The sequence below is a fragment of the Macrobrachium nipponense genome, chromosome 47 (genome assembly GCF_015104395.2).
Source record: "Macrobrachium nipponense isolate FS-2020 chromosome 47, ASM1510439v2, whole genome shotgun sequence".
Taxonomy (NCBI): Eukaryota; Metazoa; Arthropoda; class Malacostraca; order Decapoda; family Palaemonidae; genus Macrobrachium; species Macrobrachium nipponense.
Genome location: NC_087222.1, coordinates 35619908 through 35647692, shown reverse-complemented (window position 1 = coordinate 35647692; position 27785 = coordinate 35619908). Strand labels below are relative to the sequence as shown.

Below are 27785 nucleotides of genomic sequence, written 5' to 3'. Positions count from 1 at the left end.
ATTGAATTGGATTTGGAAGAAGTTTCGGATTCGGAAGATCATACGGCTCCAGGCTTGTCAGATTATAAGACTCTGGCAGCCCTCTTACTTCAAGAATTTGGAGACTCATTAAGCCCTACTGCTCCGCCTTCTCCGAGGTCTTTGTTTACCAGCACTAAGGTCTCGAAATCATCCTCTTTCATTAAGATGAAACCAACCATTTCTATGAATAAGGCTCTTCGATTTGTAGGAAATTGGTTTAAATCCAAGGAGAAGGCGGGGAAAACCATCTTTGCCTGCCCTCTTTCCAAACTTTCAGGAAAGAAAGGAATCTGGTATGAGACGGGCGAATCACTGGGTCTAGCTCTCCCTACCACTGCCGAAGCAGATTTTTCAAATCTGGTTGACTCTTCAAGGAGACAAGCCTTGTCATCGGCCAAGATCACATGGGGGACTTCAGAGATGGACCATCTCCTCAAGGGATTGTTTAATGTCTTAGAAGTCTTTAACTTCTTAGACTGGTCCCTTGGGGTGTTGGCCAAGAAGACTCAAGAGAAGGAGTCTCTTAGCCCAGAAGTCCTTTATAGTGTACTGTCCTGCATGGACAAAGCGGTCCAAGATGGATCAGGAGAAGTGGCCTCGCTTTTTGGAACTGGAATTCTGAAGAAAAGAGTTTTGTTTAGTTCCTTACTAACGAAAGCAGTTACTCCTATCCAGAGGTCATCTCTTCTTTATGCTCCTCTTTCGGATCAATTGTTTCCTTCACAATTAGTGAATGATATTTCACATTCTTTGACGGAAAGGCCACGCAAGATCTCTTGGCCCAATCTGCAAAGAAATCAAGGACCTCTGTTCCTGTAAAGAGAGAGACTCGTACACCTCAACAGCCCTTTCGAGGGATCTCCTCTTCCAAACCCTCCTTTAAGAAGAGAGGAATACAGAAGAGAGGTAGGTCTTCATTCAGACCTATCAAGAAAGCAAAATGAGACTCCAGTCCTTCAAGCACCGGTAGGAGCCAGACTTCGAAAATTTTCCGAAGAATGGACTCTGAGAGAAGCAGAAAGATGGTCCCTTTCAGTAGTAACGAAGGGATATCTTATCCCCTTCGAGACAGTCCTCCTTAACAACAATCCTGAGGGAACTGTCAGCCAAATACAGGGACCCTGCCAAGAAAGAAGCATTATTGCAACTGGTAGAACAGATGTTGCAAAAGGAGGCTATCGAATTGGTCCGGGATCCGCATTCCCGAGGATTCTACAACCGTCTTTTTCTGGTTCCGAAATCCTCGGGAGGGTGGAGACCGGTCCTGGATGTGAGCGCATTGAACCGATTCGTAGAGAACACAAAGTTCTCTATGGAAACATCAAAATCGGTTCTTGCAGCTCTTCGTCCAGGAGATTGGATGGTCTCCTTAGATCTACAGGATGCTTACTTTCATGTTCCCCTGCATCCCTCATTGAAGAAATATCTTCGATTCATGATGCAGGGCAAAGTATTCCAATTCAGAGCCCTGTGCTTCGGCCTGTCTACGGCTCCTCAAGTGTTCACGAGACTAATGACGAATGTTGCGAGATGGCTACATCTAGAAGGGATAAATATATCCCTTTACCTAGACGATTGGCTAATAAGAGCAAAATCGGAACGTCAGTGCTTGAAGGACTTAGAGAAGACTTTAGAGTTGACAAAATCTTTGGGACTACTCGTGAACCTCGAGAAATCACAATTGATCCCCAGACAGAACATAGTCTATCTGGGGATACAGATGGATTCTCGGGGTTTTCGGGTTTTTCCATCGCAAGAGAGAATTGCTCGAGGCTTAGAAAAAATCTTGAACTTCTTAGGGAAGGAACGGACCACGGCGAGGGAATGGCTCAGTCTGTTGGGCACCCTTTCCTCGTTAGAGCAGTTCATTTCCCTAGGGAGATTAAATCTCAGACCTCTGCAGTTTTATCTCAGACAAATGTGGAGTCAAAAGACAGGAGAACTGTCAGACTCTTTCCCATTCAACAGGGGATAAAGTCAAACCTGACGTGGTGGTTAACCCCATTAATAAAGAACGAAGGAGTGTCCCTCTTGATTCGGAACCCTCACCTAGTGTTGTTTTCCGATGCCTCGGAAACAGGTTGGGGAGCAACACTGGGTCCAAAGGAAGTGGCAGGTACCTGGACCAAGGAACAGACTACACTGCACATCAATGCGAAGGAACTCCTGGAGATTCATCTAGCCCTGGAATACTTCGAAGCGGAAGTCAGGGGAGTGGTTGTTCAAGTCAATTCCGACAATACCACAGCTCTGGCTTACATCCGGAATCAAGGGGGCACTCACTCTTTCTCACTGTACGAAATAGCGAGAGATCTATTGACCTGGACAGAGGAACGGGGCATAATACTGCGGACAAGGTTTGTTCAGGGTGTAAAAAACCTAAGGGCAGACAGGTTGAGCAGAAAGGACCAAGTACTCCCGACAGAGTGGATGCTCCACTCAGAAGTCTGCAGACATCTGTGGTCCCTCTGGGGAAGACCTCAGATCGACCTGTTTGCCACATTCCTCTCCAGGAAGATAGACAACTTCTGCTCTCTAGAGAAGATCCCAGAGCCACGGCGATCGATGCTTTCCTTATGGACTGGTCAGGCATAGACGCCTGCGCCTTTCCCCCATTCAAATTGCTGAGGGAAGTGCTAAGAAAGTTTGTTGCATCGAAGGGAACAAGATTGACTCTAATTGCTCCCTTCTGGCCTTCCCGAAACTGGTTCACAGAGGTACTGGAATGGACGGTAGACTTCCCCAGATCTCTACCAAAAGGACAGATCTGCTCAGACAACCCCACTTCGAGAGGTTTCACAAAAACATCCAAAGTCTCTCCCTGACTGCCTTTCGACTATCGAAAGACTGGTCAGAGCGAGAGGCTTTTCGAAGAAAGTTGCAACTGCAATTGCTAGAGCCCGCAGAGCCTCTACCTTGCGGGTCTACCAATCGAAGTTGGGAAGTTTCCGTAGATGGTGTAGGTCGAAGAAGCTGTCCTCTTCCAATACCATCTGTGACCGAAATCGCCGATTTTCTCCTCTTCTTAAGAGAAGAGTCGAAGTTGGCGTATCCACTATCAAGGATATAAGAGCATGCTCTCAGCTGTTTTTAGAAACAGGGGCCTGAATTTGGAAAATAATAAAGATATTCATGATCTCATCAGGTCTTTCGAGACTTCTAAATGGAGATCTTCTATTCCCCGAGTTGGAACCTTGATGTAGTCTAAAATTCTTGATTTCGGACAGGTTCGAACCTCCAGATAAAATCTCATTCAGAGATCTTACAAGTAAATGTATATTCCTGTTGGCCCTCGCAACTGCTAAGAGGATCAGTGAATTACATGTTTTGGACTCTCGGGTGGGTTTTAAAAAAGACTCAGCTGTGATTTCTTTCCAGGATCTATTCCTAGCGAAGAATGAGAACCCTTCTAAACCTTGGTCTAGAAGTTTTGAAGTCAAGGGACTCTCTTCCCTAGTAGGTAGAGAGTTGGATCGGTCTCTTTGCCCAGTCAGGACCTTGAAGTTCTATCTAAAAAAGAAGACACAGCTTCAGGGATGTCGACAAAGTCTCTGGTGTTCAGTGAGAAACCCCAAAAGACCTATGTCAAAGAACGCACTGGCGTTCTTTGTCAGAAATGTGATAACTGAAGCTCACAGGGATTGCCAAGAGAACTCTTTAAAGCTGCTTAGAGTAAAAGCTCACGAAGTCCGGGCTGTGGCAACTTCCCTTTCTTTCACTAAGAATATGTCTATGAGAAACATTTTAGCAGCAACTTATTGGAGATGCAATTCAGTATTTGCATCCCACTATTTAAAGGATGTTAGAGTAACATACGAAAAATGTTTTGCTCTTGGACCGTATGTATCAGCAGATACTATGCTGGGGACAATGGAGCAGATGCCGAATTCCTTAATTTCGTTTTTGTGTTTTTAATGATTATTTGTAATAATATTGTTGTCGAGTTGTGGGTTGCTTGAAAGGATGTTCGGGGATGACTCCTTTCAATCGTAGTACTAACCCTACTTAGGATCAGGTGATCGGGATTAGTGTCGTGCTCTATGATCATGCCAATAGGCAAGCTGTTTTGTCATGTAAGTGGATAGGACCCCATTGGCAAAGATCCTAAGGTTCTGTCGCGTAAGTGGGTAAGACCCCTGTGACAGACCATCAAGAACTCTTAGCATGAGGTCACTACCTCGCTGAGGCTCTTGAAGCGATACAGGCTCCTAGGCAGTAGCCATGAAGGTTTTTATTTTTATTACCTACAACATATGTTGTTTCCTGTCTATTCAGTAAATTAGCTGTCTCTTACCCTCCGCCAAAGGTGCCAATCACTAAGTATATATCTGACAGGTAAGTTGAATGCATAAAAATGTTATTGTCATGATACAATAAAGTTTTATGCATACTTACCTGGCAGATATATACGATTAATGGCCCACCCAGCCTCCCCTCAGGAGACAGGTGGAAGAGAAAATCTGTCTTAGAAAACGGGAATGGTTCCTATTTCCGCCACCCAGCGGCGGGGCGGTAGATCACCTGACCTACCTGTAGAGTGTGCCGCGAAATTCGAATTTCTATCGGGGACGATGGAGTCTATAGCTAAGTATATATCTGCCAGGTAAGTATGCATAAAACTTTATTGTATCATGACAATAACATTTTATCCATCTTCCTACTTCGTCCACTATATTATGTTTTCTAATTTTCTGCGTTAATATATTATGTTTACCTTGTCAAAAGCTTTTGCAAAGTCTAGATAAACCACATCTGTTTCTTTTCTATTCATGTACTTTTTCCAGGTACAAAATCATATTGTCTTGTATTAAACAAAATTTTTTTAATTAAATATTTCATGATATTTTTCTTCATTACCCTTTCATACACATTCATAATATGTGATGTTAGACTCACAGGCCAATAATTACTTGCCTCTAATCATGATCCACTTTTGAAAGTAGGGGTAATATATGCTAATTTATGCTCATTATGAATCTTGCCTTTATCTACACTTTGCCTTAATAATATTGCAAGCGGGTTTTGGGATAGAATGAACTACTTTCTTTAACAGAATGGCAGTGACACCATCTGGCCCAGCTGCTGATCCATTTTTAATTTTATTAATAGCCTGCACTATCAGCTTCATTAATGTCTGTGTCTGATAAATATTCACTATTTCATCTCTTAATTTCTGTACTCCATTCATCTTCATTATCAAATCTAGGGGTGGGTAAATTCTCTATTATATCTGATCAAATGTCTTGCAATTATTTCCTTTTGTTTTTTCCATTCGGTTAATCTCCCTTCAATTCTTAGAGGGCCTATTTCTATTCTTTTATTCGTCTTAGGGTTTTTTACTCCAAGGTGTGTTTTTTATTTTCTTTTGATTGTATAATCTTTTGTTCTGTATTTTTTATCATACGTTTTAGTTCCATCATTTTACATGAATTCTTTTCTTTTGCAAGACCTTTTTTCCACTTTCTTATTTTCTCGAACAAGATCCTTCTGATTTTTGGTATGCATGACTGACGTTTACTTTTCTTCTTTGGTATATATTTATCCACTATTTTCTCTAATATTTTATATAATATATCCGTATTTAGTTGAATATGTTATCCCAATCTTTGTTTAATTCTTCATTTATTTCTGACCATTTTATATTCTTATTATAGAAATTGTATTTTCCATATCCTTCCTACTTTTTCATCTCTTTCTTATCTCTGTTTTCACTTGCTTTGGAATGGACTGTTAATTCTATGACATTATGGTCTGAGATACTCACATTATAAACTATTATTTCTTTAACATAATTCACCTCATTTACAAATACTAGGTCTAAAGTATTTCCTTTCTTGTTGGCAGGTATTTTATTTGTTGAAGTTGTGTTCTAGTAGCATATCTAATAGCTTTTTGAATTGCCTCTCATCGTCCACACTACTATTATTCTTTTTTTATATGTATAAATACAACCACAATCTCCTGTTCTTTCTTTTCAATCTACGAAAGGAAAGTTAAAAAGTCTCCAGATAGGAGGATAGTCCAGTTTTTATTATTTCTAAAATATATCATCCAATTTTTCTATTATTGTGTCAAACTCATTAGTATTAGGGGGTCTCATATATTACAATGCTCATTAATTTTTCAGATTCAAATTCTACCGCTATTAAATCACATTCTGAGTTACTATATGTCTCTTACATTTTTCCTTGTTTTACGTCTCTCCCATATACAGTGGAACCTCTACATACGAAAGTCCCTACGTACGAAAAATCCAGGTTACGAAAGTAGTGACGAAGATGTTTTTGCTTCTGTGTACGAAAATAATTCAGGTTGTAAAAGGATAAAGTCCGAGATTCGCCTGGGCCGCCAAGAACAATTTTAAAACTTGTGCGCCGCCAACCCAGTAGACTTTCCACCATCCTCCAGCTCTCTCATTGGTTCCTGATGCTAGTCATTGCTGTAAGATCCTACTCTCCTATTGGTCAGCATCTGTCCCATCATGCCTCTATGTAAAGGCGTTCCTTGACCATTTTTTGCTGCAGCGTTATTGGTAAAACACCTGGAATTCGTTCGTTCACATATATTTCATTTGTTAACAAATTCGTGTCAGTGATTTCGCTTTCGTTGTACTGTAAGTTGCTTTATCGTGTTGTGTGTGAACTTAATTACTTAAGTTATTAGCCACGGGTCCCAAGAATGTTGCTGAAGTTCACGGAAAGAAGAGGATGCTTTCTATGGAGTTGAAGATGAAGATAATCAAGAAGTGTTAATGTTTTCTGCCTTTTGTTAATGTGTTTCGTAAAGTTGAGTATTAATGTTTTCTGCCATTTTTTTAATGTGTTTCATAAAGTTAAGTGTTCATGTTTTCTGCCATTTGTCCTCCTACTCTGTTGCCACTTTCGGACATCGCCTCACTCGAAAGGTTAGGTTCCCCATTTTACTACATGTACGTACAGTATTTCTTGTACCCTGCACACTAATACACTTTATTTCTGGGCTCAGCTCGTGTCGGCCTATGAAATATCCTTCAGATCATTATTTCTAGGTAAAATTAATCTAAAATTACCAGAGAAAAACAAAAATTAAGAAAATGTCAGTAAAACTGACTCGCTCACTCTATAAAAAGAAGTGTCGGTAGTGAATATAGGCGAGTGGGATCACTACCACGAGTCATCACCATTTAGACCTTCCAACATAAAATCCCCACCAGAGAGAGCTGATACTAAAGGGTGATGCGCCGACTACTACTACTACTACCGACGCCACGGACAGCAGCGCCCTAGCGGTCATCCTTAATCATTAGGTTCGCAGCGCTTGAGTGCTTTTTCCTCTCGTGTTGTGTTTTCGTAATTTTACCTCGTCATTACGATGGAACGTGCAGCTATCGCATCGGCTAAGTTAAGTGCCTCATAAGTAGTATTTTACTGTTTTTTAGTCTTCCAGGACCAGTATTTTCCTTCTTAATAGGTCATATACGGTCTCCCGGTGACTCGTGGCGGCTGCGTGCCGCCTCGTGTTAAGATTTACCCGGTCTCCCGTACTGGGACATCTTATACTTATGGGCTCTTACTACTACGTTTCACGTTATTTATTACATCGTTTTTATAGCTAGGACAGCCCTTTTTACCATTTCTCTTAGTTTGGTATTTAGGGCTATACGTGTTTCTGGCCCACCCAGCATCCCGGCTCTTGCTCTACATCGGCTACCGCTGGCTCCGAGTAGTCAACTGTTCTTTGGAACAGCTTGCCTCCTCCTGGGCTTCTTTCTCTTTACTAAAAGTGTCTTTTCCCCCTTTACGATGTATTTTCAGTGTTATTTAGGGTGTTTAGGCTAGCCTAGGTGCATGTACCATGTGTTGGTACAGTCTGGTTCACGTGGCCCCTCCATGGTTGTGTTGCTATCGCGGCTTAGGCCACCTGCGATCACTTGTCCCATAGCACCTTACCCTTCCCCTTCCCTCCCCTACAGGTATAGGGAGGGGTCTGGGGGACTCCTTGGTTGCCATGACAACCACAGTAGCCTTCCTCCCTCTCTCTCTGAGGAGGCCAGGAGCTCCCTCCCAGCTGGGGTACAGGGCGACCACTTGTCTCGGGTACCGGGTCACCGAGCGGGTAGCTGTAGGGACGGGGAGGGGTATTAGGCCACCCGCCCCCTCTCTCTGTCTCCCGCCGGTGTTACGCCGGGACCCCCCACCTATTGTTCAGTCCCACCCTTCCCCTACTGTAAGACGGAGCCTCCGATGAAAAGCCGGAGGCCCCTTTGGTTATAGGTTCGTTCTGGCTCCGCCAGCGGGCGGGATGGACATTACTAGTGGTCTGTTGCTTGCCTACTATATCCTTTTTTCCGCTACCGGAGGAGAGCTCGCTCCTTACCCGGGCACTCTTCTAGTAGACGGAAAATTTTATACTTCGTTATATATACGGATATACCCTAATATTACGGTGAATTTTAGTTTTAATTTATTTATGTGTGCCATCTCCGTCGTTCTCCGTCGTGGTCCCCTTTCATGGCTCCTCACCACTTCCATGGTTGGGGAACTCTTTTTTTCCTTTCCTCGATCCGGCGGGTAGCCTTAGACAACTCCAACCGCCTAGTTACCACACGTATTATTGGCGGGGCTCTGGTTTAATCTAACTTTCACGCTCCGGCATGCAGCGGAGCAATTGTTAGGCTGTAAGTGTGCACCTGAATACTTATGTATCTCTCCACTTACAGGCTACCAACTGTCAGGTCCCGGGTTGCAACGCAACACTCTACGACCCCTGCGCCCATGAGGAGGGTGTAAGGAACTCACGCCCCGTGTGCCACCACCCACAATGGACTGATCGTCTGGCACCCAGAAGCTTGCACCATCTGCTACGACCTTGCTAGTCAGCTGTTGGGTGGGGTAAGTCTACTCTTAGACTTCTTGGTCTTATCACTAATAACACTTAGTTTTAAGCTTTGTACAAAACCCTGTCTCCGCCGCTAGAAGAACTTCATTTCGCTTCTCTTTCAGGCTGCCGCCGTGAAGGAAGTAGCCTTGGCAACCCTGAAGGCTTGGGTGGGCGGCTTCTTGGGAAGAACGCCGCCAAGGGCCAGCCGTACATTCTGGACAAGAAGCTGGCCGTTCAGATCTTCCCCGGTGGCAAGTCGACCGGCTATGTTGACCCCATCTCGGCAGCCCCTCTCATAGCTTCGATCCAGCAGGAGGTGCAGCAGGCGTTCGGGTCCGTCTCCACGCAGGAGCCGGTCCCAGATGTGGCTAACCTGGACCTGAACATCGAGCCTATGGCGGTAGGGGCAGAGGATTTGTTGGTTGAGGTAGGTGTGTCGGGCGCCCAAGGTCTTTCCTTGGGCGCTCCTGGATCTTCTTCTCCTGTCCTTTCTTCTGCCTCTTTCCAAGGCTTTACGGGATCTGAGATCCCTGCCCCGCTCTCCCGCTCTTTCTGTACCCCCGAAGGTGAAGGGACAGAGAGAACAGAAGACTCTCCATAAGACGACTTCTAAGAAGTCGTCTTCTTCAGCTAAGAAGTCTACGACTTCCTACGCTGACGCGGTGAAGGCAAAGCCAAGCTCTTCTTACTCTAAGAGCTCTAGAAGCAAGGCTTCTAAGGAGAAGGCTCGCGCTCCAGCCGCCAGCCAACGCCTTCTCCGGCATCCACCGGATCCACTCCAGTAACTCCTGTGGGGTGGCGGGACCAAGCTCCTTTGTATCCCACCACCTTTTCGGCAGTGGTGATGCAGCAAGTGGGAGAGATGGTTGGCTCGAGGATGACCGCCCTCGGGTCTAGGTTTGAACAGATGTTTGCGCAGCTGTCAAACACCATCAAACAGGTCTGGACCAATCCATTCAGGATCTCTCTACTAACAGAGTTAGAGAGCAAGAGGACCGTTTTGCTGGACTTAGTCAGGTTCCTCAGCCAAGCTCCCCCGTAGCAGGTACTGGCATTTTGCAGTTACCTCCCTACGAATCCCTACCAGCCTTCTCCATGGATAACCCATGGAGAGTGGCCGCTATGCCCCCTTCAAGGACGGCATGATCCTTATCCCGGAGTGTGGAACTCGAAGAATTGAGGACTTCGAGTTCTATCTCCTGGACTGACTCAGCCTTTCATTGGGTATGCTAGGCTGACCGTTGCTGCTCTCACTAGAGAGGACAAGATTTCCCGAGAGGACTGTGCTGTATAGTAGGGATCACGCACAGCGGGAATGGGTTCACTGCCTGGAGGATTGGGAGTGTACTAACACTAAGCTCCAAGCTTTCAAGAGTCCGTTCACTATTTTCGCTACGGGGAGGAGGAGCTTCTCTTCGTTCGCTACCAAATAGTGGAAGCGACTCTTCAGGCAGTCCTCAAGGACGAGCCCATGCCACAGCTTAGGGAAGCGGAATCTACTTCTCCGCTATTCCCAGCCTTTGGAGAATTGTGGGAGAACTTTGCCTGCCACGTTCTCGATTGGTAAGCTTAAGCCAGACTGCGCAATGGACCAGTTTGGCGAGAAGCTTCCAAGACTGCCTGATACCCTGATTCAGGCAGAGTTCGATGCTCGAACAAGAGATTTGGGAGGTCCCTTAACTTCCTAATCATTACAGAAATGGCTGCCCTGTCTTATGCACATAACCTTTATTCAAGATTCTGGCCAAATCTCAGCTCCAGACATTCCAAGCTGATGCTTTCGACTTCTTCCTAGCTAGGAGGAACTGCCGAAAGCACGTCTTGCAGGAGGCCACTATCAGGCATGAGCCTAATAGACTCCTGGCTTCCAGCATGTGGGGTGCGGACCTCTTCCCAGAGTCCTCTGTGAACGAGGTGCACCACGAGGCTGCTAGGCTCAACCAGAGCCTTAGGGCTAGATGGGGCATCTCTTCCAAGAGGTAACAAGAGACCGCCCCTGCTGCTGGTAAGAAGCTTAGAAGACAGGAAGAAGGTTCCAGCCTTACCAGAAGCAACAGCAGCAACAGCAGTTTGTTCAGGCGTCCCAGTTACCCAACAGGGACAGCCATCTACTTCAAAACAGACTCACCCATCCTCCTGTTGTTCCTCAGAGTCAACCGTCAACCTCCTCGCAGTTTCGCCGGCCGTCAATTCTATGTACGAAAGCCAGGCCTACCCAGCCTTTAATAGGTTCTCTAGGGGTAGCAGGGCGAGGGCCACTTTCGCCAGCGTGGCACAGGAGAGCTGCAAGAGGAAGGCAATTCGAGGAGGGCGCGGAGGTCAACCCGCCCAACAACAGTGAGGCTCCCAGGTAGGAGGGAGGCTGTTCCTCTTCCGTCACAGGTGGGGGTTCAGCAAATGGGCACAGAGCATCGTGTCCAAAGGATTGGGTTGGAGTTGGATCAAAGATCCCCCTCCAATCAAATCATTCTATCAGGAACCATCAAAGGAATTGACAGATTATGCGGAGGAACTCCTTCAGAAAGGAGCTATTGCGAGAGTCAAGCATCTAAAATTTCAAGGTCGCTTATTCAGCGTGCCAAAGAAAAGGCTCAACAAAAAGAAGGGTAATCTTAGACTTGTCAAAGCTAAACTCTTTCATCGTTGCGACAAGTTCAAAATGCTCACCATCTCGCAGGTACGGACCTTACTTCCCGCCCCTGGTGGGGCCGTCACAACCTCCATCGATCTTACAGACGCATACTATCATATCCCTATAGCCAGCAACTTCCGACCATCCTTCCTAGGCTTCAAACTAGGAAATCAGACGTTCTCATTCAAAGTGATGCCCTTCGGTCTGAATGTAGCCCCCAGGGTATTCACGAAAGTAGCGAAGTGGTAGTTCACAATTGAGAACTCAATGGATAATGGTAGCAGCATACCTCGACGATTGGTTGATCCGGGCACCAACGGTCGAGGAATGTCTCAAAGCCACAAAGAAGGTAGTTCATTTCTGGAACATCTGGGGTCAGATAAACAAAACGAAATCCAGACTTACTCCGGAGTCTCGTTTTCAGTGGCTAGGAATCCAATGGGATTTGTCTTCCCACAATCTGTTAATTCCGGTGGTCAAAAGGAAAGAAATAGCCAAGTCTGTGAAACAATTTCTCAAATGCAAACAAACATCAAGGAGAAACCAGGAAAGAATCCTAGGTTCTCTTCAGTTTGCCTCAGTGACAGACATCCTCCTGAAAGCAAGGCTGAAAGATATAAATCGAGTTTGGCGATCGAGAGCAAACGCCAAATCTCGAGACAAGTTGTCAATAATTCCACAGATCCTTCGCAATCAGCTCGTCCATGGACAAAAGTGAAGAACCTTGCCAAATTAGTACCCCTTCAATATCCCCTTCCAGTGTTAACCATTCACACGGATGCCTCCCTGTTCGGATGGGGGGGATATTCTCAATTCAAGCAAGTTCAGGGGACTTGGTCAGTTCAGTTCCGCCAGCTTCACATAAACGTCCTGGAAGCAATGGCAGTATTTCTTACCCTGAAGAGACTCCTTCCCCCGAAGAAGTCTCATCTAAGACTAGTTTTGGGGACAGTGCAGTGGTAGTACATTGCATCAACAGAGGAGGGTCCAAATCCAAACACGTAAATCATGTCATGATAGCTATCTTTGCGCTAGCAGACAAACACAGATGGCATCTGTCCGCCACTCACCTGGCGGGGGTAAGAAATGTGTTAGCAGACGCTTTGTCCCGGTCAGTCCCTCTGGAATCAGAATGGTCCCTGGACGACGGGTCATTCCAGTGGATATGCCGGAGAGTCCCAGGTCTCCAAGTAGATATCGTCGCCTCACAAGCGAACCACAAGCTCCCTTGCTATGTGGCCCCCAACCTGGACCCTCTGGCTTATGCCACGGACGCCCTGTCGTTAGATTGGAATCAATGGAGGAAAATTTGTTTTTCCTCCAGTGAATCTTCTTTTGAAAGTCTTGAGCAAGCTGAGGACTTTCAAGGGACTAGTAGCTCTGATTGCTCCAGACTGGCCAAAAAGCAACTGGTATCCTCTGCTTCTGGAATTGGGTCTCCGACCTCAACGGATTCCCATAATCCCAAGCTGTCGCAATCAGTACAAATGAGGACTGTGTTCGCTTCCTCAGGAATTCTTCAGACCCTAACTTTATGGACTTCATGAAGTTTGCGGCTAACAAAGATGCTAACATTGATCCACAAAACATCCTCTTCCTAGAATCAGATAAAAGAGAGTCAGCTATTTAGACAAATGATCAGCTGTTAAAAAAATTAGCATCCTTCCTGAAAGAATCAAACACTACAACCATGACAGTTAACTTAGCTATATCTTTTTTCAGGTCCTTGTTTGAAAAAAGGCTTAGCAGCTAGCACTATTACTACTCATAAATCGGCTTTGAAGAAAATCTTTCAGTTGGGTTTCCAGATAGACCTAACAAAAGAATCTTACTTTACGTCTATTCCAAAGCCTGTGCTAGACTTAGACCTTCCTCAAGGCCTACTGCAGTTTCATGGTTCTTAAATGATGTCCTCAAACTAGCCTCAGATACTGACAAACTCGTCTTGCACATTCATAATGCTTCTTAGAAAGACGTTTTATTAAGCCTGGCTCAGGAGCCAGAATTCAGAACTGTCGGCTCTATCCAGAGATGCGGGTTTCATGTGGGAAGTTCCTCCCCATCAGGAGAAGTTCTACTTGCCCGGATCGTAGCTTTTTAGCTAAAAATGAGGATCCCCTTGCAAGGCGGGCTCCTTGGAAAGTCATCCCACTTCCGCAAGATCCTTCTCTTCTGCCCAGTATCAACTTTAGAGCCTTTCTATCTCGTACATCCTCAAGATCCTCAGGTTCTCTCTTTATGAGAGAAAAAGGTGGCACTTTATCAGTAAAAGGAATCAGACAACAGATCCTTTACTTCATTAAACAAGCCAATCCTGATTCATTTCCAAAAGCACATGACATCAGAGGAGTAGCCACCTCAATTAATTACTTCCAACATATGAACTTTGAGGATCTTAAAAAGTATACTGGATGGAAATCACCGACAGTCTTTAAACGTCATTACCTAAAGTCCTTGGAATCTTTAAAATTTTCTGCAGTAGCAGCGGGAAACATTGTTTCTCCTGATACTGTATAGTAGTTGTAGTATAGATCCAGGTCTCCTTTCTACCTACCTCGTCCAACATGCCTCACCCTATTGCCATGCTACTCGGAATACTCTAGCCTTAGCCGCTAGAATCATATAGGTGGATTGTCCCTTATTTTTTTGTTTTTTTGCTAGGACATCCACGTTATGTACATATAATGTACTTCAGTGTTTCTACCCTTATTTTTATGCTAGGGTAGAACACAATGTGTTTGTATATTTTGTAAATATCTTGATTAAGTGAATCATTCTCTATTGTTTTGCCATTACATTATTATATGTTACTATGTTTAATATAAGTTAATTTTAAGTACTTTATATTGATTGCTTTCTTTATCATACCATTGTTTAGGATAAGTTAGCTTTAAGTACTTTGTTTGTATACTGTAATGTCCCTGATTCACTTATATTATATATCTCTTTTTACTATTGGGTTTCATTTGTCCTTATTCCCATCTTGTCTGTTTCTCTGGTACTATTTCATAGGCCGACACGAGCTGAGCCCAGAAAAGGGATTTTGACGTAGGAAAAATCTATTTCTGGGTGATTGGCTCGTGTCGCCCTATGAAACCCACCCTGTTTTCTTTTACCCACCCTGCAGGACAAGATGTTCATAGATTAAGGATGACCGCTAGGGGCGCTGCTGTCCGTGGCGTCGGTAGTAAGTATTAGTAGCGGTCCGCATCACCCTTTAGTATCAGCTCTCTCTGGTGGGGATTTTATGTTGGAAGGTCTAAATGGTGAATGACTCGTGGTGATCCCACTCGCCTATATTCACATACCGACACTTCTTTTATAGAGTGAGCGAGTCAGTTTTTACTGACATTTTCTTAATTTTGTTTTTCTCTGGTAATTTTAGATTAATTTACCTAGAAATAATGATCTTAAGGATATTTCATAGGGCGACACGAGCCAATCACCCAGAAATAGATTTTTCCTACGTCAAAAATTCCCTTTTTACAGGTCAGGTCACATTTAGGTTAGGGTATTGAAAGGTCCAAATTGTTGTATTTCATTGTTTATTGATCAATTTAGCTTTATTATATAAAATTTACTGTGGTGTTTTTGTGGGGCTTGGAACGAATTAGGCAATTTACATGTAAATGTAGTTCTTGATACGAAAAAAATCGGGTCACAAAGGCCGCTTCGGAACGGATTAATTTCATATCCTGAGGCATTACTGTATCGCGGTCCCTCTTGATTCCTATTTTTTCTGTGATCTATAAGTTTGGAACCCCTTTATCTGATCATCATTACCAGTCTCTTGGAATACAGGTTTCACGTATATATATATATATATATATATATACATATTTTTTTTTTTCAGTTTGCATTAGTTCTAAGAATTCTATTTTTCTTTTTGAGTTTCTCGTAACTAAACCTTGCGCATTCATCACTATGATGGTTTGCACATTATCCCCCATCATTTAATATGGGTAATAATATGGATTTTTTCCCATGTCTCTTTGCTTCATTTCCAGAAATTCCGACATTAAAAAGCCCAACTTTTCCAATATATTGATCTTCCTTCTTCATAATTATTCATTTTGTGTATAAATCTGCAATTATCTCCATATCTGCACCATCCCATGGGATTGTATATACAGTGCTTGTTTCTTGCACTGTATCTTGGAGCTGACGCTTGCATTCTCGATGCTGACATTCCATAGCACGGTGATGGCTTGTTTTTTTCTTCACCTCATGTTCTTTGTTGTAGGGGTTATTGTGAGTAGTTCGCTTCTCTTGGTCCAGCCACGAGAGCCTATGTGCCCGGTTCTGTCTTAGGACCGGAGATCATAGGGGAGCTGGTGAGGTTCTTCTGCTGAAGGAAGAGTGTCTCAGGAGGGGCTCAGCCAGGATGGACCTGATGGTCCGTTGCCTCAGGACACAGTCACCCCTGAAATACTTCCTGGTTATACCAGAATAAACAAGGAAATAAGAGAAATTCTGTGGAGTCTACTCCTCAGAATTCAAACCCGAGAGACTGTTTTTGGTTCAATCCTAGGATCTTACCGAACATATGTCAAACTGTTCAGGATGGATAGCACTGAGAGGTTTGATGACCTCTCCAGCGCCACTGTTTTGGGAACATCCAGTTCAGCTTAAACTACGTAGTCAACTTCGGTATCATGTTATCACCGTAGAAGTCTCCCTCCGGGAAAACTTCACCTTTGCTTTCTTCATTAGAGAATGAAGGTCTGCTTCCAGTCCTTATTCTTGTTCCTCAAATGAAGAAGAATTAGGCTGGAGTGCGATGTACAGGAACCTACAAATATACTATGTATATTACTCTCGAGACATGCTTCTGTTATCAGTTGCAATGTCCATGTAATAGGCACATAACTGTAAGTTAACTCTTCTGGTATGTGACCGAGACAAATAGTATCTTCTCTTAGTGCTTAACCCTTAAACGCCGACTGGACGTATTTTACGTCGACATACAAAAGTTTTTTAAAAATTTGCGGAAAAATACTTTTAGGCCTACCAGCCGAAAACTCTTGAATCACGCGCCTTGGGGATGCTGGGAGTTCACGGATCAAGGTGTTGTTTTGTTTACAATCGTTACGCAGGTGCGCAAGCGCGAATTTCTTTCTTGCCGCACTAAAAAGTATCTGTGACACATCTCGGAAATTATTTTGTCACTTTGACATAATTTTTGTACCATTTTAAATTAGCCGTTACATGGAGTATTATATATGAAAATGTGCGCATTTTTATGTAGAATAAAACAAAAAATACTCATGATTGGAGCTTTTATCAGTTTTGAGATATTTTCATATAAATAACGATAAGTGCCAAAATTTCAACCTTCGGTCCACTTTTACTCTACCGAAATGGTCAAAAAACTCAATTGTAAGCTAAAATTCTTATATTTTAGTAATATTCAATCATTTACCTTCATTTTGCAACTAATTGGAAGTCTCTAGCACAATATTTCGATTTATGGTGAATTTATGAAAAACCTTTTTCCTTATTCTTTACTTCCACGCGGTAACTCATCCGAAAAAAATCATACATGCGATTGTGGTAATGTTTGCACCATTTTAAAATTAGCCGTTACATAAAGTTTTATATATGGAAATGTGCGCAATTTCAATGCACAATACACTAAAAACAACCCATGGTTGTAGCTTTTATCAATTTTGAAATATTTTCATATAAAAAATGTGACAAATTTTCAACTGCCTTCGGTCAACTTTGACTCTACCGAAATGGTCGAAAAACGCAATTGTAAGCTAAAACACTTATATTCTAGCAATATTCAATCATTTACCTTCATTTTGCAACAAATTGGAAGTCTCTAGCACAATATTTGGATTTATGGTGAATTTATGAAAAAAATAACATTTTCTTTTCGTCCGCGCGGTAACTCTTCCGAAAAAATCCTACGTGCGATTGTGGGTAATGTTTTGCACCATTTTAAATTAGCCGTTACATAAAGTTTTATATATGAAAATGTGCGCAATTTTATGTTGAATACAACAAAAAATAATTGAAGGTTGTAGCTTTTCTCATTTTTGAAATATTTGCATATAAATCACGATAAATAGAAAAAAAAAAAAAAAAAACCACGTTTGGTCAATTTTGACTCTACCGAAATGGTCGAAAAAAAAAACGGAATTGTAAGCTAAAACTCTTACAGTCTAGTAATATTCAGTCATTTATCTTCATCTTGAAACAAATTCGAAGTCTCTAGCACAATATTTAGATTTATGGTGAAATTTAAAAAAAAAAAAACTTTCCTTCCTTCCGCGCCGCGGTTCTCCGCCACAAATCTCTGAAATGCGTACGTCCCATTCTCAGAATATTTGCTCCGTTTCATATTAGGCATCTCATAGAGTTTTATATATGAAAATATGCGCAATTTCATGTGAATCAATGAAAAATATTGAAGGTTGTAGCTTTTTCTAATTTCTGAAATAATTGCATATAAAAAAAATATATAAAAAAATTCGACATTCAGTCAACTTTAACTCATCAGGTATGATCAAAAACTGCAATTGTAAGCTAATACTCTTACAGTATAGTAATATTCAATCATTTGTCTTCATTTTGAAGGAAATTGGAAAGGAACTCCTAGGACAATATTTAGATTTATTTGGTGAATTTTTTGAAAAAAATATTTGTTTACATCCGCACGTTACGAATTCATGTATTATTTGGGATAATATTTTCGCTTACGCGCTCACTCTGAAACACCTCCGGCACACGGGAGACAATTTTTAATATACCCCTTCGGTGTTTAAGGGTTAAATTAAACGCCTATTGGACGTATTTTACGTCGACGAAAATTGTCTGTTGGGTGCTTAATTGACGTATGAATCGTTGATGCAAAAAAAATTTTTTTTTTTAATTCGCGGAAAAATAGTTATAGGCCTACTTTGCGAAAAATTTTAAATCACGCGCCTTGAGGGGATGCTGGGAGTTCACGGATCAAGCTGTTGTTTTGTTTACAAGCGTTACCCAGGCGTGCAAGCGTGAATTTCTTTCTTCTTGCACTAAAAAGCATCAGCGACACATCTCGGAAATTATTTTGTCACGATGACATAATTTTGCACCATTTTATATTAGCTGTTACATAGAGTTTTATATATGAAAATGTGTGCAATTTCATGTAGAATAGAGTTTTGAAATATTTTCTTATAAATAACGATAAGTGCCAAAATTTCAACCTTCGGTCAACTTTGACTACCAAAATGGTCGAAAAATGCAATTGTAAGCTAAAATTCTTAATTCTAGTAATATTCAATCATTTACCTTAATTTTTACAACAAATTGGAAGTCTCTCGCACAATATTTCGATTTATGGTGAATTTAAAAAAAAAACTTTTTCCTATGTCCGCGCCGGTGAAACTCTTCCGAAAAAAATCAGAATTTTTTTGTTTTTCGTCCGATTGTCGTAATGTTTGCACCGTTTTATATTAGCCATTGACATAAAGTTTTATATTTGGAAATGTACGCAATTTCATGTAGAATACAACAAAAAAACAACCCATGGTTGTAGCTTTTATCAGTTTTGAAATACATATTTTCATATAAATAATGATGTGCCAAAATGTCAACCTTTGGTCAACTTTGACTCAACCGAAATGGTTGAAAAACGCAATTGTAAGCTTAAACTCTTACATTCCAGTAATATTCAATCATTTACCTTTATTTTGCAACAAATTGGAAGTCTCTAACACAATATTTCGATTTATGGTGAATTTTTTAAAAACTTTTTCCTTGTGTCTGCACGGTAACTCTTCCGAAAAAATCAGAATTTTTTTGCCCTATTGTCGTAATGTTTGCAGTTTTATATTAGCCGTTACATAAAGTTTTATATATGAAAATGTGTGCAATTTCATGTAGAATGCAACAAAAAACAACCCATGGTTGTTAATTTTATCCGTTTTGAAATATTTTTGTATAAATAACAATAAGTGCCAAAATTTCAACCTTCAGTCAACATTGACTCGACCAAAATGGTCGAAAACCGCAGTTGTAAGCTAAAAATCTTACATTCTAGTAATATTCAATTATTTACCATCATTTTGCAACAAATTGGAAGTCTCTAGCACAATATTTTGATTTATGGTGAATTTAAAAAAAACAAACTTTTTCCTATGTCCGCGAGGTAACTGCTGAAAAAATCAGAATTTTTTTCGTCCGATTGTCGTAATGTTTGCAGTTTTATATTAGCCGTTACACAAAGTTTTATATATGAAAATGTGCGCAATTTCATGTAGAATACAACAAAAACAACCCATGGTTGTAGCTTTTATCAGTTTTGAAATATTTTCATATAAATAACATTAAGTGCCAAAATATCAACCTTCGGTCAACTTTGACTCAACCAAAATGGTCAAAAAACGCAATTGTAAGCTAAAACTATTACATTCTAGTAATATTCAATCATTTACCTTCATTTTGCAACAAATTGGAAGTCTCTAGCACAATATTTCGATTTATGGTCCATTTTTGAAAAAACTTTTTCCTTACGTCTGCACGGCAACTCTTCCGAAAAAATTAGAAATTTTTTCGTCCGACATGTCGTAATTTTTGCACCGTTTTATATTAGCTGTTACATAAAGTTTTATATATGAAAATGTGCGCAATTTCATGTAGAATACAACAAAAAACAACCCATGGTTGTAGCTTTTATCAGTTTTGAAATATTTTCATATAAATCATGATGTGTGAAAATTTCAACCTTCGGTCAACTTTGACTCGACCGAAATGGTTAAAAAATGCAATTGTAAGCTAAAACTATTACATTCTAGTAATACTCAATCATTTACCTTTATTTTGCAACAAATTGGAAGTCTCTAGCACAATATTTCAATTTATGGTGAAGTTTTTAAAAACTTTTTCCTTATGTCTGCGCGGTAACTCTTCCAAAAAAATCAGACATTTTTTTGTCCGATTGTCGTAATGTTTGCACCGTTTTATATTACCTGTTACATAAAGTTTTATATAAGAAAATGTGCGTGATTTCATGTAGAATACAACAAAAAACAACCCATGGTTGTAGCTTTTTATCAGTTTTGAAATATTTTCATATAAATAACGATAAATAAAAAAAATTCGACCTTCGGTCAACTTTAACTCGACCAAAATGGTCGAAAATTGCAATTGTAAGTTTCAACATTTACAGTCTAGTAATATTCAATCCATATTTCAATTTATGGTGAATTTTTGAAAACTTATTTTTTCTTTTTTACGTCCGCGCATTATGAATTCATGCATCATATTGTGATAATATTTTCTCTGTGTTGCTATGATCGTTTTTCAATTTGTTATATATTAAAATAATTGCAGTTTAGTGTACAATTCAAATTACAATTACAACTGAAATTAAATGTAAATAGAAGTAATGATTTACACTTAGAGTTATCTTAAAAATGTGCAGTTTATTACATTTCAATTACATTACAATAGCTTGCCGTTGGCATACAGCCCTATTGTAGTGGGCGGGGCCTTATTTGGTAACAGTTGCTGACTAATCAATTTCCTTCGCTTCAGAGGCAACTTCCTTTCTTATAACCATCTTGTTCTCACCAAATGTTCTTGTTCCTATTTAACATAAAAGAATATCTAGATACTTCACTTATATAAAACGAACTCATTTCATTATACAGTGTTTAAAAAAAAAAGAATTACTAATACACCTCATTGTGAACTAAATTTCTCTCTCTCTCTCTCTCTCTCTCTCTCTCCACGTTAATAGTCTGCATAAATCCAGCGTTTCCGTTTGTTTTAACTCTTTTCATCGGTAATAAGAGCTTTATGTTACGTATCGTATCGGTGTGAAAACAACAGTAATGAAATCTTTTATGCCAGTAGTTTGTTTAAGTTGTCTCATCTTACCACGGCTGTTTGAATATATATCAGTTTTATTCATGTTGATAATGCATGATATAATTCATTAGCAGCCTGAATATTACTTTATCAGATTCAGCTTTGTATTGCATTTAAAGTTAAAATAGCCAGGATGATCTCACACCTAGTGAGGTTATTGCATAGTTCACATCGGTCCTATTATACATAACATTATTTATATCATGCCTACTGTGAGTGTTCCTGTTGTGCGATGGTTGAAATACAGGCAAATCGGATGTGGTTACGGGGTTTGGTTGTATTAGCAGACAAACTAGTTTCTCATTCGGTTGTTCCCCCCTCGAAGGCCAAAGAAGGGGAAGGTATCTTCTCCGTCCGCTAGGAAGCCTTGCCTTGAGGCTTCCAAGGGTTTGCATCCTCCCTCTGGGGGGGGAGGCAGTTTGCTCTTTCGTCTCCTCTCCCACTCCTTCGGGAGAGGGAACTTGAGACGCTTTCCCCAGGGTCTAGTCTCACGAGCCTCTGGAGCTTGGACCAGTGTTTGTCCTTCAGTCCCTAGTTCCAAAGGCATTGCCCATGGGACAGGGGCCGTGTCAGAGACTTGTTCACAAGTTCCTCCAAATGTACAACCTCCCAAGAGAAGTTGTGCATCCACAGTCAGTGATGGAGAGTTAGCATCATGACTGGCACAGGCCGGGAGAAGAGACTGAGCCGTGGTTTGGACTCGCCTGCAAAAACAAGCTTAGTAGTTTGTCTGAAGCCATGGTTGATGTCCCTGTCCCTTGAGATAGGGTATCTGGAGAAGCTAAGAGGAGGTCCCCTGTACAGACCTCTTCGCTAGAGGCTTCGGCATCGAAAAGGGCTCGGGTGGGTTGTGAGGATGATGCACGTTCTTACCAGGTAGGGAACCGCATCACAGCTAGCAGTGCTGCTGCTAGCAGGGGTGCGATAACACCAGCGTGGCGGGAACCACTGCATTCTCCTCGGGAAAGTATCTCGTCCAGGCGATCACACACTCCTAGACCTACACCCCTGTCACCACCGCAGGTTGGTGCAAGGGCACAGCTCACCGCCTCCCATGCAGCAGCGCTGCAAGGAGGGGTGAGAGCAACTGATCCTCATCTCCTTTTCCCTCTACTTCCTTGGGTTACACCGAGAGGGGCAAGGCAAATAAAAAGAAAGATGAAAGATGCTGGGTAGAATGGATTTTCCTTCATTCTTAGACAATATTTGAATTTATAAACTAAAGTCTTACAAATTCACTGGTATAGTATTTTCTTTAATGAATTGACATTATTGCTGTTGACATTAATATTGATATTTGACAATTAGTAAATCATTTAATTATCATAGAAGAATGTACATCTCTGTAAGAGAGAAGAGAGACCTGAACCCAGTGCTGCACAGATTCTGAAAACTGCTGTAGAGGAAAGTACTCCAACAGTGATCACAAAAGGTGCCAAGACTCCTGCTGAAGTCCTGGCCCTCTTCCTGGACGACACTTATGTTGACTGCCATTTGTACGCATGCAAACGAGAGGATGAAGGTTCTGCGGGGGAAGTTTAAGGATAAGACCAGCAACACCTTGAAAGACCCTGAGCTCATGGAATTGAAGGCCTTTTTTGGGATCCTGAATCTGTCGGGCATTAAGGGCAACTATCTACCAGTAGTGGAGATGTGGTCGCAAGCCATGATGCCATCGTCTACGGGAGTACCATGTCTCATCATCAATTTTTCTTCATTATGAAGGCCCTTTGGTTCAACAAATCTGTCATCAGATGGGAGCAAATGAAAGCAGACTGGTTTTCCCCATATGTGTGCCCTATGGGTATGGGTTGTAGTGATAGGGCACTGCATTGCTAATTACATGCTTAGACCACACCCCACTATATACAAGCAACTCCCTGTCATCAGGAACACTGCATCTTTAGGATATACTTCTCCAATAAACCAGTGAAGTAAATTTTTAAAAATCTTTTCTGGGCTCAGCTCGTGTCGGCCTATGAAAGGATCCTTAATATCATTCTTTCTAGGTAAAATTAACCTAAAATTACCAGAGAAAAACAAAATTAAGAAAATGTCAGTAAAACTGACTCGCTCACTCTTAAAAAGAAGTGTCGGTATGATAATAGGGGCGAGTGTGGAACACTACCACGAGACAATCACCAATTAGAACTTCCAATCAGAATCCCCCCAAGAGAGAGCTGATACCAACGGGCGATGCAGCCGCTACTACTACTACTAGAGGACGCCACGGACAGCAGCGCCCCTAGCGGACATCCTTAATTTTTTAGCGCTAGCGTCAAGACGCGATTTTCCTTGTGCTGTGCTATTTCTGGATTTCTCTCTTTAATCTACCATGGAACGCTCTGCTATTGCCACGGCTAAGTTAAGTAACTCATAAGTAATATTTTACCTCATTTTTATCTTCCGGGTACTTGTATTTTCCTCTTAATAGGTCATATACGGTTCCCCGGTTGTCTCGTGGCGGCGCCATGCTGCCTCGTTAGAATTCCCGGTCCTCCATACTGGGACTTCTTATACTTATGGGCTTACTATATTACGTTCATTGTTTTTACATCGAGTTTAGTTAGTTCAGCCCTTCTACCATTTCTCTTAGTTTGGTATTTAGGGCTATTATTATGATTATTCCGGCCCAGCATCCCGGCTCTTGCTCTTCATCGGCTATCGCTGGCTCCGAGTAGGCTTCTGTTTCTTGGAACAGTCTGCCTCCTCCTGGGCTTCTTTCTCTTTTACTAAAAGTGTCTTTTCCATCTTTTCGATGTATAATTTTATTATATTTAGGGTGTTAGGCTAGCCTAGGTGCTTGTTCCTTGTATTGGTACAGCCTGGTTCACGTGGCCCTCTCACGGTTGTGTTGCTCGCGGCCTAGGCCACTTGCGGTCACGTGTTCCATCGCACCTTACCCTACACGCCCTCCCTTCTGGTATAGGGAGGAGCTGGGGGACCCCTTGGTTGTCATGACAACCTCAGTTGCCTTCTCTCACTCCTTCTCTGAGGCGACCAGGGGTTCCTCCCAGCGGGGGGTATAGGGCGACCACTCATGAGGTACCGGGTCTCCGTGCGGGTAGTTGGTGAGGCGGGGAGGAGTAGGCCATCCCTCACTCTCTCACTCCCGCCGTGTTACACCGAGACCTTCCTCCCCCCCTCCCCAGTTGCTCAGCCACCTCCCTCGCTATACGAAAGGAGCCTTCCGTCGCAGCCGGGGCACCTTTGGTTTTATAGATTACTGGCTCCGCTAGCGGGTGGGGCGGGCGGGCACCTCTAGTGGTCTGGTTGCTTGCCTACTATATCCTTACATCTCTCCCCCGCTACGGAAAGGGAGCTTGCTTCTTACCCGCGCACTCTTCTAGTAGACGGGCGGAGGGAGGTTTGTATTATTATTATTTTAAGGATATACCCTAATTTTACAATGAATTGTGTAATATTATATTTTTATCTACCATCCCCGCCATTTTCCGTCGTGGTTTCCATTTACCACCACTCCTGGTTGGTTTCCTTTTGTGTCCCCGCCATCAGCGGAGTTATAGCCTAAAGCACAACCAACCTAGTTACCACACGTATTTTGGCGGGGTTTCTGGTTTAATCTAACTTTATCGCTCCGGCACCAGCGGAGCATCTGTTAGACTGTAAGTGTTTACCTGGTACTCATGTATCTTTCCACTTACAGGCTACCAACTGTCAGGTCCCAGCGTGCAACGCGACGTTGTACGACCCCTGCGGACACGATGAGTGCAGGTCTCATGCCCCTTGTGCCACGTCATACAGTGAGATGATCGTCTGGCACCCAGAAGGCCTGCGCCATTTGCTACGACCTGGTTGGTCAGCTGGGAGATGGGTAAGTCCGTTATAGGCTTCCTTATCATTTTACTAACACCCTTAGTCATAAGTTTGTTAACCCCGTTCCGCCACTGGAAGCTAATCTCGATTTTCTTTCAGGCTACTGGTGTGAGGGAAGTCGCCCTCGCCACCCCTGAAAGCGTGGGTGGGCGGCTTCGGGAAGAACGCCGCCAAAGGCCAGCCCTACATTCTGGATAAGAAGCTGGCCGTCCAGATCTTCCCAAGGCGGGCAAGTCGACCGGTTACGGTTGACCCCTTGTCCGCTGCCCCTCTGATAGCCTCCATCCAGCAAGACCTCCAGCAATCCTTTGGGGTCGTAGCCTCCCAGGAGTCGGTCCCGGACGTCGCTGCCCTGGACCTTAACATCGAGCCTATGGCGGTAGGGGTGGATGATTTGTTGGTTGAGGTAGGTGTGTCGGGCGCCCAAGGTCTTTCCTTGGGTGCTCCTGGATCTTCTCCTGTCCCTTCTTCCAGTGCTTCATTCCAAGGCTTTGTGGGATCTGAGGTCCCTACCCGCTCTCCCGCTCTCTCTGTACCCCCAAAGGTGAAGGGACAGAGAGAACCGAAGACTCTGGCCAAGACAACTTCGAGGAAATCGTCTTCGTCTTCTTCGGCTAGGAAGTCGTCGACTTCCTACGCCGATGCGGTGAAAGCAAAGCCGAGCTCTTCTCACTCGAAGAGCTCCAGAAGCAAGGCTTCTAAGGAGAAGGCTCGCGCTCCCGCCGAGCCAGTGCCTTCTCCCGCCTCCACCGCTCCCACTCCGGCTACGCCGGTAGGAGGAGCAGGGCCCTAGCACCTTTGATCCCTCTGTTTTCTCAGCAGTGGTGATGCAACAGGTGGGCGAGCTGGTTGGCTCGCAAGGTCTCCAGCCCTGGGGACGAGATTCGAGGCAGATGTTCGCCACAGTTGTCGAGCACTCTGTCTCAATCAGGCCAATCGATCCAAGACCTCTCTAACAGGGTTAGAGAAAATGAGGACCGAGTAGCTGGGCTATCTCAGGTTCCTCTTCCAGTCTCCCCAGCGCCAAGCACTGGGATTCTCCAACTCCCGCCATACGAATCTCTGCCAGCTTTCTCCATGGATCAACCCATGGGAGTACGATCTGCCTACGCTCCGTTCAAAGATGGAATGATCTCTATCCCGGAGTGTGGAACTCGAAGGATTGAGGACTTCGAGTTTTACCCTCCAGGTCTGACGCAGCCTTTCATCGGTTATGCTAGGCTGACCGTAACGGCTCTCACTAGGGAAGACAAGATCTCTAGAGAGTCGGTACTATACAGTAGAGATCATGCTCAGCGGGAATGGGTTCACTGCCTTGAGGACTGGGAGTGTACGAATACTAAACTCCAGGCCTACAAGAGTCCCTTCACTATTTTCGCGACGGAAGAGGAGGTTTCTCTTCCGTTCGCCACGAAATTAGTGGAGAAGTCCCTTCAGGCAGTCCTCAAGGATGAGCCCATCCACCAGTTGAGGGAGGCGGAGTCTACTTCTCCGCTCTTCCCAGCTTTCGGAGAATTGTGGGAGAACTTGCCAGCTACGTTCACGCTGGGTAAGCTCAAACCGGACTGCGCCATGGACCAGTTCGGCGAGAAGCTACCAAGACTGCCGGATTCCCTAATCCAGGCAGAGTTTGATGCGCGAACCAGGTTTGGCAGGTCCCTCAATAATTCCTTATTAATTACGAAATGGCTGCCCTCTCTTCATGCTACGGAACCGCTGTTCAAGATTTTGGCGAAATCTCAGTTCCAGACGGTACTAACGGACGCTTTTGACTTCTTCCAGGCTAGGAGGAACTGCCGAAAGCATGTTCTACAAGAATGTACTATTAGGCATGAGCCGAATAGACTCTTGGCCTCTAGCATGTGGGGAGCGGATCTCTTCCCAGAGTCCGCTGTCAACGAAGTACACCACGAAGCTGCTAGGCTCAACCAGAGCCTTAGAGCTAGGTGGGGTATTTCCTCAAAGAGGAAACAAGATTCCGTTCCCACTGCTGGTAAGAAAAACCGAAGAAGGCTGGTAAGAGGTTCCAGCCGTATCAGAAACACCAGCAACAGCAGCAATTTGTGCAGGCGGTCCCGGTTACCCAACAAGGACAACCTGCTAGTTCGAAGCAGAACCAGCCTATCCTCCTGTTGTCCCCAATCAATCAGCCATCCACCTCCTACGCTATCTCGCCGGCCTTCAACCTTCATATGAGGCTCAAGGCTACAAACAGCCGAGAGGTAGGGCGAGAGGTTACTTTCGTCAGCGTGGCGCAGGAAGGGCGACAAGGAGCAGGCAGTTCAGAGGAGGGCGTGGTGGCCAACAACCCGCCCATCAACAATGAGGCTCCCCAGGTAGGAGGGAGGCTGTTCCTCTTCCGCCACAGGTGGGGGTTCAGCAATTGGGCACAGAGCATAGTGTCCAAAGGATTGGGCTGGAGTTGGATCAAAGATCCTCCTCCAATCAAATCATTCCACCAGATACCGTCAGAGGAATTGACAGATTACGCGGAAGAACTCCTTCAGAAAGGAGCTATTGCGAGAGTCAAGCATCTAAAATTTCAAGGTCGCTTATTCAGCGTGCCAAA

At 43.3% G+C, this 27785-nt stretch overlaps 1 protein-coding gene across 2 annotated transcripts in view; it reads left to right on the top strand.

Moving 5' to 3' along the window:
* Positions 1–27785, top strand: part of LOC135204902 (tigger transposable element-derived protein 1-like) — a 64261-nt gene that overhangs the window by 31634 nt on the left and 4842 nt on the right. The window contains exon 4 of one of the 2 annotated variants that reach the window (XM_064235145.1): positions 6236–6438. The exons of the other annotated variant lie outside the window; for it this stretch is intronic. The gene's annotated coding sequence lies outside the window, so the exon portion shown is untranslated. Of the gene's footprint in view, positions 1–6235; positions 6439–27785 lie in introns of those variants that run through there. 2 annotated transcript variants of the gene reach the window in all.